We start from the raw sequence: 13,109 nt of genomic DNA, 5'->3' as shown, positions 1-13,109 counted from the left end.
CAAGCGTTTTATTAGAGAGGATTCTTATTGAAAGGTTTATATTCTGCCTTTCAAGCCAGTCAGCCTCACAAGGCAGCAGAATAGCCTTCTTCCATTTGTCCTCTGTTTTTAGAAGACATGTGAGGGGCATGATAGCTCAAATTTGGGGGGAGTCAACACGGTAAAGCTTGTGGATTCCATTAAGGGCTCCTCTACTTTTCTCCCAACAATTCAAGCATTGGGTAAATGTATTATTGTTAGGAGGGTGTGCAGGGTGTTTTTGTTGCAGGAAAAACAGTGTACATTTGCTCACACATTCCATTCACCAGATTTTCTGCTTCTTCAGATTGTATTCCCTTCAGGAGCATTTGTTCGAGCTGATGTAAACGACTGGGGAATGAGTTTGACAGTAAGGGCACCAGGCATTGATTTTAACAGCACCAGAGGTTTATGTGGGATCTTTGACAGAAATAGTCAAAATGACTTCCACAGGGCTGACGGGAGCCCTGTACTTCCTCGTCAGAATAACACATCAGAGGAAGATTTCATAGCAGCTTGGAGGTAAGAAATGAAGAGTTAGACTGCTAAAAGATGCACTGGGAAAAAAATAAGCCCTTAAAAAAAAGTGTATACAGGTTATATAATAAATACTCATTTAATGATGCATACAAAATTCTTTCCCATGGTAACAAAATAAAGTGTAAAGGCCTTCAAGATATCTTAGATAAATTTGTATAACATACATTCCCAACTATTGTTACTTAGAAAGAAATTGCATATCCATAAATGATGTCATATTAACATCTGTGCTGAGATCCCTCTCAGCTGTTAGGGAGCACAGTTCTCACCCACTCTGGAAAACTTAAAATCCTGACAGAAGGCATCAATTCAAGGTTTTATATTTCTTCTGTTCTCTAATTCCTGGACACTAATTGCAATACGTGACTGTGGAACTCAAGGGTAGATTTTAACAAGATCCAGCAAAATGTGTAGCACAAAATGTTAATATCTAACAAGTCTATTCTGTTAAATAAATTTAACATTTATTTTTAACATAAATAAATGTTAAATATGAAACTCTTTTGATACTGCTGTTCAAAAGTAAGTCAGAGCACTGAATATAAGCATCTTAAGTTTGAAATAACTACCCAAACTCCTAAATACAAACTTGATAACGCATCCTCATAAATATTGGTTTTGAAACCAAAATTATTTCTAGTGATGGATGCACACATACATGCATACATATGGATAAGCACACATCTACTTTTGAAGTAATTCAGGAAATCCATATTATTTAGCCAAAATTCCTCCAGACATTTGACGAAATAATCCAGCCTCTAAATTTAGTGAAGAGTTGATTGAGCCTCGCTTCAGGGCCCAAAACAAGCCCATCCCTAGACGAGAGTTCACAGTGATATTGCAGTGATTTTGAAGTAGGACATGTCATAAGCATGCCCAAGAATTTCTAGAGCTGTCTAGAATAATGGAAAAATAAATGTCCATGGTTGCAGTGTCATCAGGCGCTACTGCACATGCTCATGGTAGTGTCCAGGGCTTAATGAAAGCCTAGTTTCAGTGCCCAGTGTGAGTCCACGGGTACCATGACTTTATATCCAGTTCTTTGTATCCAATTGGGGAATGAGGTGGACAGTTGAGGGAATGAGATGTAGTGGGAAGACCTCATGATCATGACCCAGGTGATCCTATGTTGCCATGACCCACCACACCAGGAGAACCTGAGCCAGCACCTTCATCATGACCTGAGGACACATGCCTGCTTTTGTCCTCAGACTCAGTGAAGTCTGCTGAAGATGTGCCAGTCCTGGAGCCAGCACTTAAGAAATAAGGCAAGGCCTTTTAAAGAGACAGATCCCTGCCTTGGTGAAGACCTTGATTCAGCATATAACAGATATTGTACCGGGTCTCACGATCAGTGAGACCTGGTTTGGGGCAGTGAGCAGGAAGAGCGAGCTAAGCCCACTCTCCCCACTCACGAGCAGGCAGAGAGCCCTGGGCGGCCGGATCGGCCACCCACACGATGGCTGGCCCCGTGACGGAGCCAGCGTGGGGTGGGGGAGCGGGGGCCGCGCGGCCCCCACAAGCCCCAATATGCCCTGTGCGAGCACACAGGGCATACTGGGGAGACCCCCTGCTGGGGGTCTACTCATGAGTAGGCGCAGTGCGAAGGCACGCCACGGCTACTCACGATCCCAAAAAGCAGGTTTGCTGGAGCACTCGCTCTGCAAACCTGCTTTCTAGTAGGGTTTCTCGAGCGGGTTACCCACTCAAGAACCACTGGGCTCGGCTGTGAGCCCGGTGGTTCTTACGGTCAACAAAAATCGGGCTAACCTCTGCTAACCTGATTTTTGTTGATCGTGAGAATCACCCCATTGGATTCTGCTAATACTATGAAGTTAAAACATGGTCCCCTTGCATATTAATAGCCATCAAACTTGGAGGCAGCGGGCTGCACAATTCCCTGGGTTGCAATAAATTGCTGCCACCCACCTCAAGGTCTTTAATGCAACAAGGAAGTCATTTTTAATGGTTCCACCCTTGTTTTCAGAGTCATGTTTGAGAAAATGGAACAATCTCCTAACATGGAACTTGCCACATTTTCAACCCGCTAGCATGTTTATGTGGGTCTGTGGAGCATTAGCAGTAGTCGGGGATCTAGTCATACAATATGAATTGGGGCCACATGCCAGTCTATTGTAGAGCCAGATCAACTGCCTTAGGGCACTATCACAAGTAATACTAACATTTGTTACTCTAGAATGAATCTTCAGTGAATGTTGTTGATGTAGGGATGTACTTGGTGTTTGAGGTGGATTTTACAGTCAGAGTACAGATGTGGAAAGTGAACAGCTCATTTAAGGGTCATGTCTGAGAGAATGCAGCAATGAGCAATGTCAACCATATAAATAATGAAGCTCTCCATATTTCCAAAGCCCCTAGCATGCTTATGAAACAAGGCAAAAACAGCAGAGATGGTAACTGGTAAAGTATTTTCAATTTGCTGCCTTGAAGCACTTGAAACTTCAATGCCTCTGGTCACCAGGGGCCAGCTGGAGAGTTCACCTACTGGCAGCTCTGTTCTCCTATTCCCCAGCACTTGTTTAATGCTGCTGTAAAATTCAGGCTGTCTCCTAGTTATAGAAAGTAGTATATATTCCCTTCAAAAATAAAAGGGGCCCTAAGCGTAAGTGTTGTAAATACTGTTCTCATCATCATGAAATTGGCTTTTAAATACATAATCATCAGATTTATATGCATAAGTCCCAAAAGTCTAAGAGATTGCAGTGAAACAACCATGGTATTGCCTTCCATCCTACAAAACCTAAATTGCTAATGATGCCCCCCCCCCCACTCAACTTTTTCTTTTTAAAAATTAACAGAAAGTGAAGCTCTTCTTACGATCAGTGAGAAGAGCTTCTTTCGGGTCTGCAGGGAGAGTGGGCTTAGCCCTCTCTCCCTGCAGATGATCAAAAGGCAGCTCTGGACAGCTGGATTGGCCATCCACATGACTGCCAGCTCCGTCACTTCCATCCTGGAGAGACCCCCGAGTCCAGGAGGCTGCTTGCAGCCTCCCAGTCGAGGGTCCACTCATCTGTCACTGCATGTCGCGGCGTCACATGAGCAACCAAATGAGGCTAACAGAGCGCTCACTCCGTTAACCTCATTTAAGGGGAGGGGGAATTAGGTGGACTAGCCACCTTGGGAGCACCAGGCTTGCCTGCGAGCCCAGTGTTTCCCACGATCCCTGGAAAGGATCTTAGCCCACTTTCCAGGGATTGTGGGAATAGCCTCAATATGTTTTTCTCGTTGAATTGCAGGAATAGCAATGCTTGTGTGTCAGCACAGTTCAATAGCTGGCATCCTAATTAACTAAGCACTGGTGCAATGGGAAAAATACTAATGTGGCACCAGTGCTTCAGAAAGTCCCAGACTAACACTACACTGGAGCTAGTGTTTGTGTGGGAGAATTTCAAAGACCTCCCCTTTTGCTAAAAGTCCTGTTTCACCTCTAGAAGTCCTCTGTCTAACCCAAAAATATATCCCTGAGAGCTTCTTGACTCTCAGGGACATATTTCCAGACAGCACTGAGCACTTCCTGGAGAAAGGGAGGTAATTGAAATTTGACCCCTACCTGAGTCAGCAGTGAAGCTGAGATAACTGAACTTTTCAGAAGCACTGATGCTTCTCCCATTGTATTGGTGCTTCATAAGGCAGGATGTCAGTATTTCCACCTTATGAACACACACTGAGGCGAGTCTCATGATCAGTGAGACTCACTGGGAAGAGGTTTGCGGGGAGAGTGGGCTTAGCCCACTCTCTCCACAGATGAGCAGGAAAGCAGCCCTGGGTGGCCAGATCAGCTGACCACACAACTGCTGGCTTTGTCAAAGAGCCAGCAGGGGCTGCGGGGATTGAGGGGCGTGTGGCCCCCAGGAGTTCCAGGACGCCTCTTGCAATTGCGCAGGGCATCCTGGAGAGACCCCCAGGGCTGGGAGGCTTGTTTCAGCCTCCATGGCACAAAGCCATGCCACAGCAACACACAATCAATAAGACGGGGTTAGTGGCATGCTCGCTCCACAAACCTTGTCTAAGGGGAGGGGGAATTAAGAGGGTTTGCTGCCGGGAGCCACACAGCTCCCTTGGCAGCAGACAATTGGGCAAAAGTGGGCTAGGCAACCTTAGCCCGCTTTTGCCTGACTGTGAGAATCCCCTCACTGTCATGGTCCAGCCTGTCACCAGTGATGATTCCCCAGTGATTATTCTTTTAGGGTCAGAGATGGTTGAAGTCACACTTGGGGAACCTGAACCCACTGAAGAGCTGGCCTCTCCACCATGACCGCCCCCACCCCTAATGTCAACATGCTGGCAGCACCAGCAATCCAGGGAAAACCAGATGGGAGAAGTGCTAGACTCCAGGCAATGGCCCCTTTAAAGCCAGGCATGAAGGCGGCGCTAGGTAGGGGTGTGCAATTCGGGTTTTCAGGTGATTCGGCTTGGACCCGAACCGAATCACCCCTGTTCTGTTTTGTGCCCGAATCTGGGTCACCCGAATCACCCTTGATTCGGTTCGGATTTGGATTTAATCTGGATCTGAATCTGAATTGATTCGGGGGGGGTAAAAAGGGGCCCAGAGGCAGAATTTTGGGGTGGGGTGGTAGTGCCCAATGGGTAGAGTCTACCACCCCAATTTCAGGGGGATTGGGCAAAGTCCTGATTTTTGGAGAATTTTTGAAGTTTTAGTGACTTTGGGGCAGTTCGGGGGCATAGCATGGGATCTGAGCAAAAGGAGTGGGTTGGAGTGGTAGTGCCTAATGGGTGGAGGCTACCACCCCAATTTCAGGGGGATTGGGCAGAGGGCTGATTTTTTGGGAATATTTGAAGTTTGGGTGTCTTTGGGGCAGATTGGGGGCAGAAAGTGGATCTGCCCCAAAGGAGTGGGGTGGGCTGGTAGATAGTGCCTAATGGGTGGAGGCTACCACCCGTCCCCAATTTCAGAGTGATTGGGCAGAGGGGTGAATTTTGGTGAATTTATTTTTATGAGGTTTGTCTTCATAAGGTGAAGTGTGCTAAATTGATTACTTCCTCATATTATTCATAGTAATAGAGAATGTGAAAAAGTGAAAGTGGGGTCATGAGAGTTGTCTAATTGAAAAAAAAATCTCATTTGCTATGATACAATGAGAATTCACACCTCAGAAGTTTTTTCTGAGGTGTGAATTCTCATTCTATCATAGCAAATGAGATTTTTTTCAATTAAACAACTCTCATGACCCCACTTTCACTTTTTCACACCTCAATTACTATGAATAATATGAGGAAGTAATCAATTTAGCACACTTCACCTTATGAAGACAAACCTCATAAAAATAAATTCACCAAAATTCACCCCTCTGCCCAATCACTCTTAAATTGGGGATGGGTGGTAGCATCCACCCATTAGGCACTATCTACCAGCCCATCCCACTCCTTTGGGGCAGATCCACTTTCTGCCCCCAATCTGCCCCAAAGACACCCAAACTTCAAATATTCCCAAAAAATCAGCCCTCTGCCCAATCCCCCTGAAATTGGGGTGGTAGCCTCCACCCATTAGGCACTACCACCCCACCCCACTCTTTTGGGGCAGATCCACTTTCTGCCCCCAAACTGCCCCAAAGTCACTAAAAGTTCCAAAATTCTAAAAAAAATCACCCCTTTGTCCAAACCCCCTGAAATTGGGGTGGTAGCCTCCACCCCTTAGGCACTACCACCCCACCCCACTATTCTGCCCCAGGCCCCACTTTCTGCCCCAATATGCCCCAATCTGCCCCAAAGACATGAAAATTTCAGAAATTTACCAAAAAATCAGCCCTTTGCCCAATCCCCCTGAAATTGGGGTGGTAGCCTGCACCCATTAGGCACTACCACCCCACCCCACTCCTTTTGCCCAGATCCCATGCTATGCCCCCGAACTGCCCCAAAGTCACTAAAACTTCAAAAAATCGCCAAAAATCAACCATGAACCGAATCACCCGAATTTTTCAGGTCCGAAATTCGGGTGATTCGGCTCGTGCCCTAAAAATATCGGTGGACATTGGGGGTGATTCGGTTCAGCCCCGAATCACCCGAAATTGTTCATTTTGGGCACAGATCGTTCTGTGCCCAAAATTTTTCGCACATCCCTAGCGCTGGGGAGGAGTGATCTAAGCTCAGGCAGTGTTTATGAGCTCAGTTGGTCGGCAGACACTGGTGAGTTAGCTTGTTCCCTGGGGCCACTCCAGAGAACTCTAGCCTCACATAACCTTCCACCCTGCTTCTCCTCCAGTCCTGCTTCTGCCTTGTCACAAACCCGCTGCAGCCTCATCTCCAGCTTCCATCTCTTCTTCTTTCACCTCAGCCTTCACAACCACCAGATCCTCAAACAGACTTCACCTCCAGCTTCATGGGCACTGAGGACAGGTCAGACAGAAGACACACTCATAGTTTAAGACCAAAAGAAGATGTATGCTCTTAGTCACTAGAATATCAAATTTTTCAGTATCATTAATTTGTCAGTTACTGTTGCCCAGCTTCAGCTAGGTTCCATACACATGTGGAATCAGACTTCCATATGCATGTCCCTAACTCAATGGAAAATCGCGAAGTGTCAATACTGCATGTGGAATTCTGCAACTCATCCCAACACCTTGAGCCCCAGAGGTAACTGGGCCAAGAGTTGTTGGAATTGAACTTAGCCCTACAGCAAGGGACCTTTTTAGTTGCTTCCTGTCTTTCACCAAACAGCTGACTAGTGATTTTTGTCAAAAGGGGAAAAGGCTCTCTCTGTGTGAATGTCTCTGCTGCTCTGAACATGCTCCAGTAGTGGATATCCTGTTTAAAGCCAAATTGGGGCCTCGTCTGAGACCAGGACCCAAAATGGGGACACACACACACCTTGCATGTTGCTCCTGCAGTTGTGGCTGACTGCTTCAAATATATTTATGGCTGCTGCCCAGGCAGAGTGGGATTGGCAGCATCTATTCCCTGGGGAAGGCTCTGTTTAAAGGGGAGTTGCCCAATTTACCAAGCACTGGCTCCAGCTGTGGGACCTCTGCTTGGGCTACTAAGTCCTTGGTGGACTCCAGCAGATGAAGGCAAGGCCATGTCCTCACTCATGGTGGGTTGCTAGCTCTGGGTCCCGTGTTTCTCTTGGTGTGTGTGGGAAGTCGGGGAGCTTCTGGTGACAAAGGATCTAGGTTGTATGTAATGTATGTAATATTAGACAATTTCTATCATGCTAAAACAAATGTCTTAAGGCTTTTAAAAAGTGTCTTTCTATCTTGTTCCATCTGCGAAACTGTCTGCCTCATCTCCCAAGTGGAATCCATGTCTTTAAAGGTTTCCCACCCCCAATCAACTCATACATTTATACATTTGTATGAATACATACATTTTTTACAACTATTTAAGGAAAAATACCAATAGCCTTTAGTGAGCTGTAATTTGCCATGCTAGACAGGAAGTTGCTAAATGATCACTTGGTTATGACTTTGAATTCATCCAGACAGGAAGAAAATGCATGAAACACAAGGCTGCATTTTCTTAGAGGAGGCTTTCTTGGACATTATTGCATTGCAGATCAATACTGTGATTTCTCTATTCTTGTGGGCTGCCACATGCTCCTGTCTTACAGCTGCCACGCGAGAGGCCACTTGAAAGATTTCCACATTAAAATTCAATTCCTTTGCACTTGAATGCCGTTGTAATGAAATCAAAAGAACATGTGCAAAAATAGAAATAGAAATTAGAAGCACGTTTATATAGTGCAGGTTATGTTCGCCCTTCTTCTGTGTCCCTGACATGTTGGTCAAACACTACTTTTGGTGGCTGATTATAACACTATTTCAGCTTCTTATTTTTAAAAAAGCAATGTGTATGGAGCCTTGACTGCTGTTGAATCAACATCTGAATGTTTAAAGATTTTTTCAATAAACTGGAGTTTATTGTTGCAGTTCTGATTCCCATTTCTCTTGATGGCTGTTTCTTACATTATGGCTACCACACAAGAGGCTACTTGAAGGCTTCTGCACTTTTGAAGGAGCAAGAAACTGTCATGGAAACCTCAAAGAAATCTTTTGGCTCCTCTGTATTTCTGGCATTTGACTTGATAGGTCACAGATTGCATAGGCATGCTATACATTTTTTTTCAAAAGGAATGCTTCTTACAATATACTTTGTAACTGAATTTTTCTTGTACATTGTTTACATAATATGATTACTCTGTGTGTGTGTGTGTGTGTGTGCGCGCGCGCGCGCGTGCATGCGTTGTTTTCTCATTCGTTCCCTGGACCCCAACTATATGCAAAGAAAGGTTGTTCAATGATACGTCAAACCCTTTTGCTTTCTGACCTGCTTCTCTTTCATTAGGATAGCTCCAGGAATGAGTCTGTTTGACAGGACTCCACCACTGCTTGAATGGGCAAAGACGAAACATTACTGCCTATGCCAGAAGGAGCATGTAAATTATGTGGACACTTTTGAGAATTCTCATCCACCATCTTTGGGTTGCCATTACCATAACTTGGATTACACATTAATAATTCCATATTTAGATGTCACATCAGACTATGCCAGTAATTTGGAAACTGATTCTGCTCTACTTGCTGATGGGAATTGGTCAGCCAAGCCTCTTGACCAGTGGTATTTGCCACAGTCAATCAAAAAAAGAGACAACCCTGATAGCCTCTTAAAAGCGAATGGGCAAAATATCTCCTTGAAAAAAACAGAAAATGAAAGCTTTGCAGAATCCTCTAATAACTGGGAGGAGCTCTCAGGAGAACAAGAAGATTATTCTGAATATTTATCGGTTTCCTCTTTTCAAAGCTTGAGTCAAGCTGACTTGGAGACTTTCACATATTTTTTCCCAGAGGATTATTTTGAAGGGAAGAGGCCTAAAGCTCAGTTGATATGGCCTACTCCAAGTGGCCTAACCTTGGCCAATGCCTTAGCAAGCTGTCGGAAAGTTCTTGAAAACTCTGCCGTGGGCTCAGCTTGCAAGGGTCTTCTTGGTAGCCAACTGGATGTGGCCATTGAAATGTGCCTTTTAGATGTACAAATCAAGGATGACCTCACATGGGGAGAAGCAATGATCGCATTCCTGGAGAATGATTGTGAAAAAAGAGTGCTACATAACACAACAGAGGGTTTTCCTTCAGCAAGTGAGCTGTCCACTAAGCATGAAGAAATCATCAGAGTGCTCAGGTGTCCTGAACTCTGTAATGGTCATGGCCAGTGCACTAAGCGGGGGTGTCAGTGCATGGAAGGATACAGTTCCCATGACTGTACAATTGCCAAAAGTGAGTAAAAAATTCTGTTTTTTCCTAACCTGTATATCTTGCCATGGCATAGAAGAAACATCTGCAGAGAGCTGTTGCTTTTCAAACAGTTTCACTAGTTAAGACATCTGATGAATTAATCATCAGCCTTTGACTTTGACGAGCTGATCTCCCTAGTTTTTGCCTTAGCAAACTTGTAAAAATTGATATGACAATTCCCTTAAACTGGTGCTACCGAAGTGATTTTCTTCACCTCTTTCCTATCACCTGCATGTCAACAAATACAATGATGACACAAATGAGAGTCCTAATACAGGTATTGTGCTAATGCCAGAAGCCTCAAAATGGGGAAATAAGTTCTGAGTGTTATGAAGAGAGAACATAAATATAGTGGTCACTTCATAAATCTGATGGAAAGTGAGAATCGATGTGATGCTCATATTTCTGGATATAAAATTTATAGAAAGGGCAGGGAAGGACATATTTGTAGCAGTATGGCTCTATGTATCAGCAGGAACAAAATAAACTAGGAAATTTAAGTGGAACAAACTACTACCCAGAACTTCTGTAGATGGAAATACCAGGCATGAAAACTTATACTGCATGTATACTATCCCTTAGGTGTGAGCCAGAGAAGAGGGTTTTTCTTTGTTTATTTAGATGTCATATGTTTCATTTACGTAATGGCTCCACCACACAGATACCTCCTTATGGTGGATATTTTAGTTAACTATATGACCTGAGATGCAGAGTTGTGGTGGGACAGTGTGAGTAAAAAAAATGGCCATCACCATTAAAGGCTTTGAAGGACCTTCAATGGAGGAGTAGGGCTTGCCAGATGTAGCCACGTTCAACAGAAGTCACTGTGCCTGGCTTAATCCTGTGTTTCCTGACCGAAAAAGATGATCTGGTTGTGTGTGTGCTGCTAATGGGATAGGAGTTCTCCAATCCATGCCCAAACGGTCATGTGAACAGGTCTATTTATGTTATGATTAATGATGGCATCAAGCTGAGGTACCATCACAACAAGTATGTTATCATGTCTTGCTAATATGTTAAGCACAGCTAATAACACAGTTTGGTTTATTTACATGTAAGAGGTTTAGCAGTCTGAGTAGACGGTAGAGATGTGTCACCAATTTTTGTACGCCTTCGCTTGGAATGTAAATCTTGGCAAATCGTAGTATTCTCCTTAAATACAAAGTTGACTATTACAACAGCTGAGTTCTTCTCCAGTTTACCTTGCAGTCTTAGCCTCTATCCCCTCAACCCTCTCATGCACCTGGCTGCTTCTATTCTGTCACCAAGGGAAAAAGTGAACAATAAGACAGTGGGCAATAATCCTGGCCTGGAGATCAATGAGGAGAAGCTTGATGATGCCAGAAAGCTCCACGCCCATTCCTAGAAGCTCCTCCTTTTAGCTTCCAGGCTCCCCCTTCCCTGGCTCTTGAGTCTCAGGGTTTGACCTGACAACCCTAATTAGGAATTCTATTGGTGCTCAGATCTCAAACGTCCTTCTGGTGTTTGTTTGTAATATGGTTTCATGTTAAAGAAATTTTTTTATGAAAACCCAATTTCATGGGAAATGATTTTCTTTTAAATTAAAGTTTGTGTAATCCAAATGGTATTTTAAATTCCTGTTTTGCAGAGAACTTTTTTTTCCCCCTTTTTGGAAAAGTTTCCTGTGTGTTAAACTTTCTGACATTTTTCTGGTACATATTACAAATTGACCCTCAAACACTTCAATCCTAGACACATTGACTTGGAAGAAAATCCCATTGATACCAATACAACTTACTTCCAAATAGCTATTTGTGATTGCAGCCTTAGATTATATTTCTGCAAACATCACGCCTCAGGTGCTTTCTAGTTATATGAGATGGAGTGAGACAGGTGGTTGAGAATCAGACTGAAAAGCAGGAGAAATACCAAAGGGGATGTCTCTCTCTCTGTCTGTCTCTCTCCCCCCTCCCCGTTCTCTCTCTCACACACACCACTACCTCTCTTCTAAAGCAATGGAAAGACCTCTAACAAAGTCAAGGTGATGCACAGAAGCCATTCCAAAAGGTGAGACTGACCTGGGAAACCTTTAACATTTGCTTTTTCCATTTTCCATAATACTCATGAGATTACCTGCTGTTTTCTCATAAAAGGGAGCCTCATCTTAAAGATCACTCAAGCACAACATACTCAGTCCAGCAGATACACATTAACCATTTAAATACTGCATCAGAGATACAGAAATAAAAAGTTAACAAAACCTTTATTAGAGTTATAGTCCAATCTTAATTCTAGGCTAGCACAATATGACACGTCATGCTGTGGTATACTGCTGAAAATCTTTTCAGTTGAAGATGTCTGGCTAAATTGTTAACTGCAAGCAACAGTAATTTGGAAGGAAAAAATGTTTCACTTAGATTGCAGTTCTCTACCTGCTTACCTGAATATAAATCCCATTGAAATCCATGAGGCTTACTTCCAAGTAAATGTGTTAGACAACCAGAGTGATAGAATTGTAGGAGATCAAGAACTTAAAAGGAACCATTACTAATGCCTTCCACTCTCCACGCTCTCAAATGCTTAACACTGCTCAAATGCTTAACTTCCCAACTTGTGGTACTCCAGATGTTGCTGAACTACAACTCCCAGCACCCCCAGCCACAATAAATTATATCTGGGGATGATGGGAGTTGTAGTTCAGCAACATCTGGAGGAATGCAGGTTGGGAACCCCTGGCTTAAGATAAGAACCCTATGCAGACCTGGAACACCTGGAAGGGAGGAATGGAAGCAGGCCCAATGGCCATGCCTCTGCATTCTAACATGTCCTGTGGCTTTGCCCCTACCCCCTGGCACCCACACATTCAGTGCTTGTCTGCAAAAGGCAGCACTAAGCACAGCATTTGGAACCAGGTTGGCCAGGGTTCCAAGTGGAACCTTCCCAATTTGCCGTACAGGCCTTTGCAGACAGACACCCAGGGACATGGCCAGTGAAACTTTGGTTCAAGAAGTGTGTGGGGCCATCAGCATGACTAGTCAGGGCACTCCCCCACCCCCTACCTGCATTCATTGAACCTGGGGAGAGTAAAGTCTTTTAATATCTAGCAGACACATCTAGGGCTAAGATGTTATAATATAGCAGGCAAAGTTGGAACAATGGTAATGACCTTTAAAAAAAAAATCTAAGCACTAAATTAATGTTCTGTGCCATAGAGATGCATGGAAATTAGAAAAGAACATTGGTTTGTATATGATTTCCAATTAAGATACACCCAGTGTCCACTATATGATTACTTAAAGTTGTTGGGTTTCAACTAGG

The sequence above is a fragment of the Hemicordylus capensis genome, chromosome 1 (genome assembly GCF_027244095.1).
Source record: "Hemicordylus capensis ecotype Gifberg chromosome 1, rHemCap1.1.pri, whole genome shotgun sequence".
In the NCBI taxonomy this organism is placed as follows: domain Eukaryota; kingdom Metazoa; phylum Chordata; class Lepidosauria; order Squamata; family Cordylidae; genus Hemicordylus; species Hemicordylus capensis.
This window is presented reverse-complemented; position numbering follows the sequence as displayed.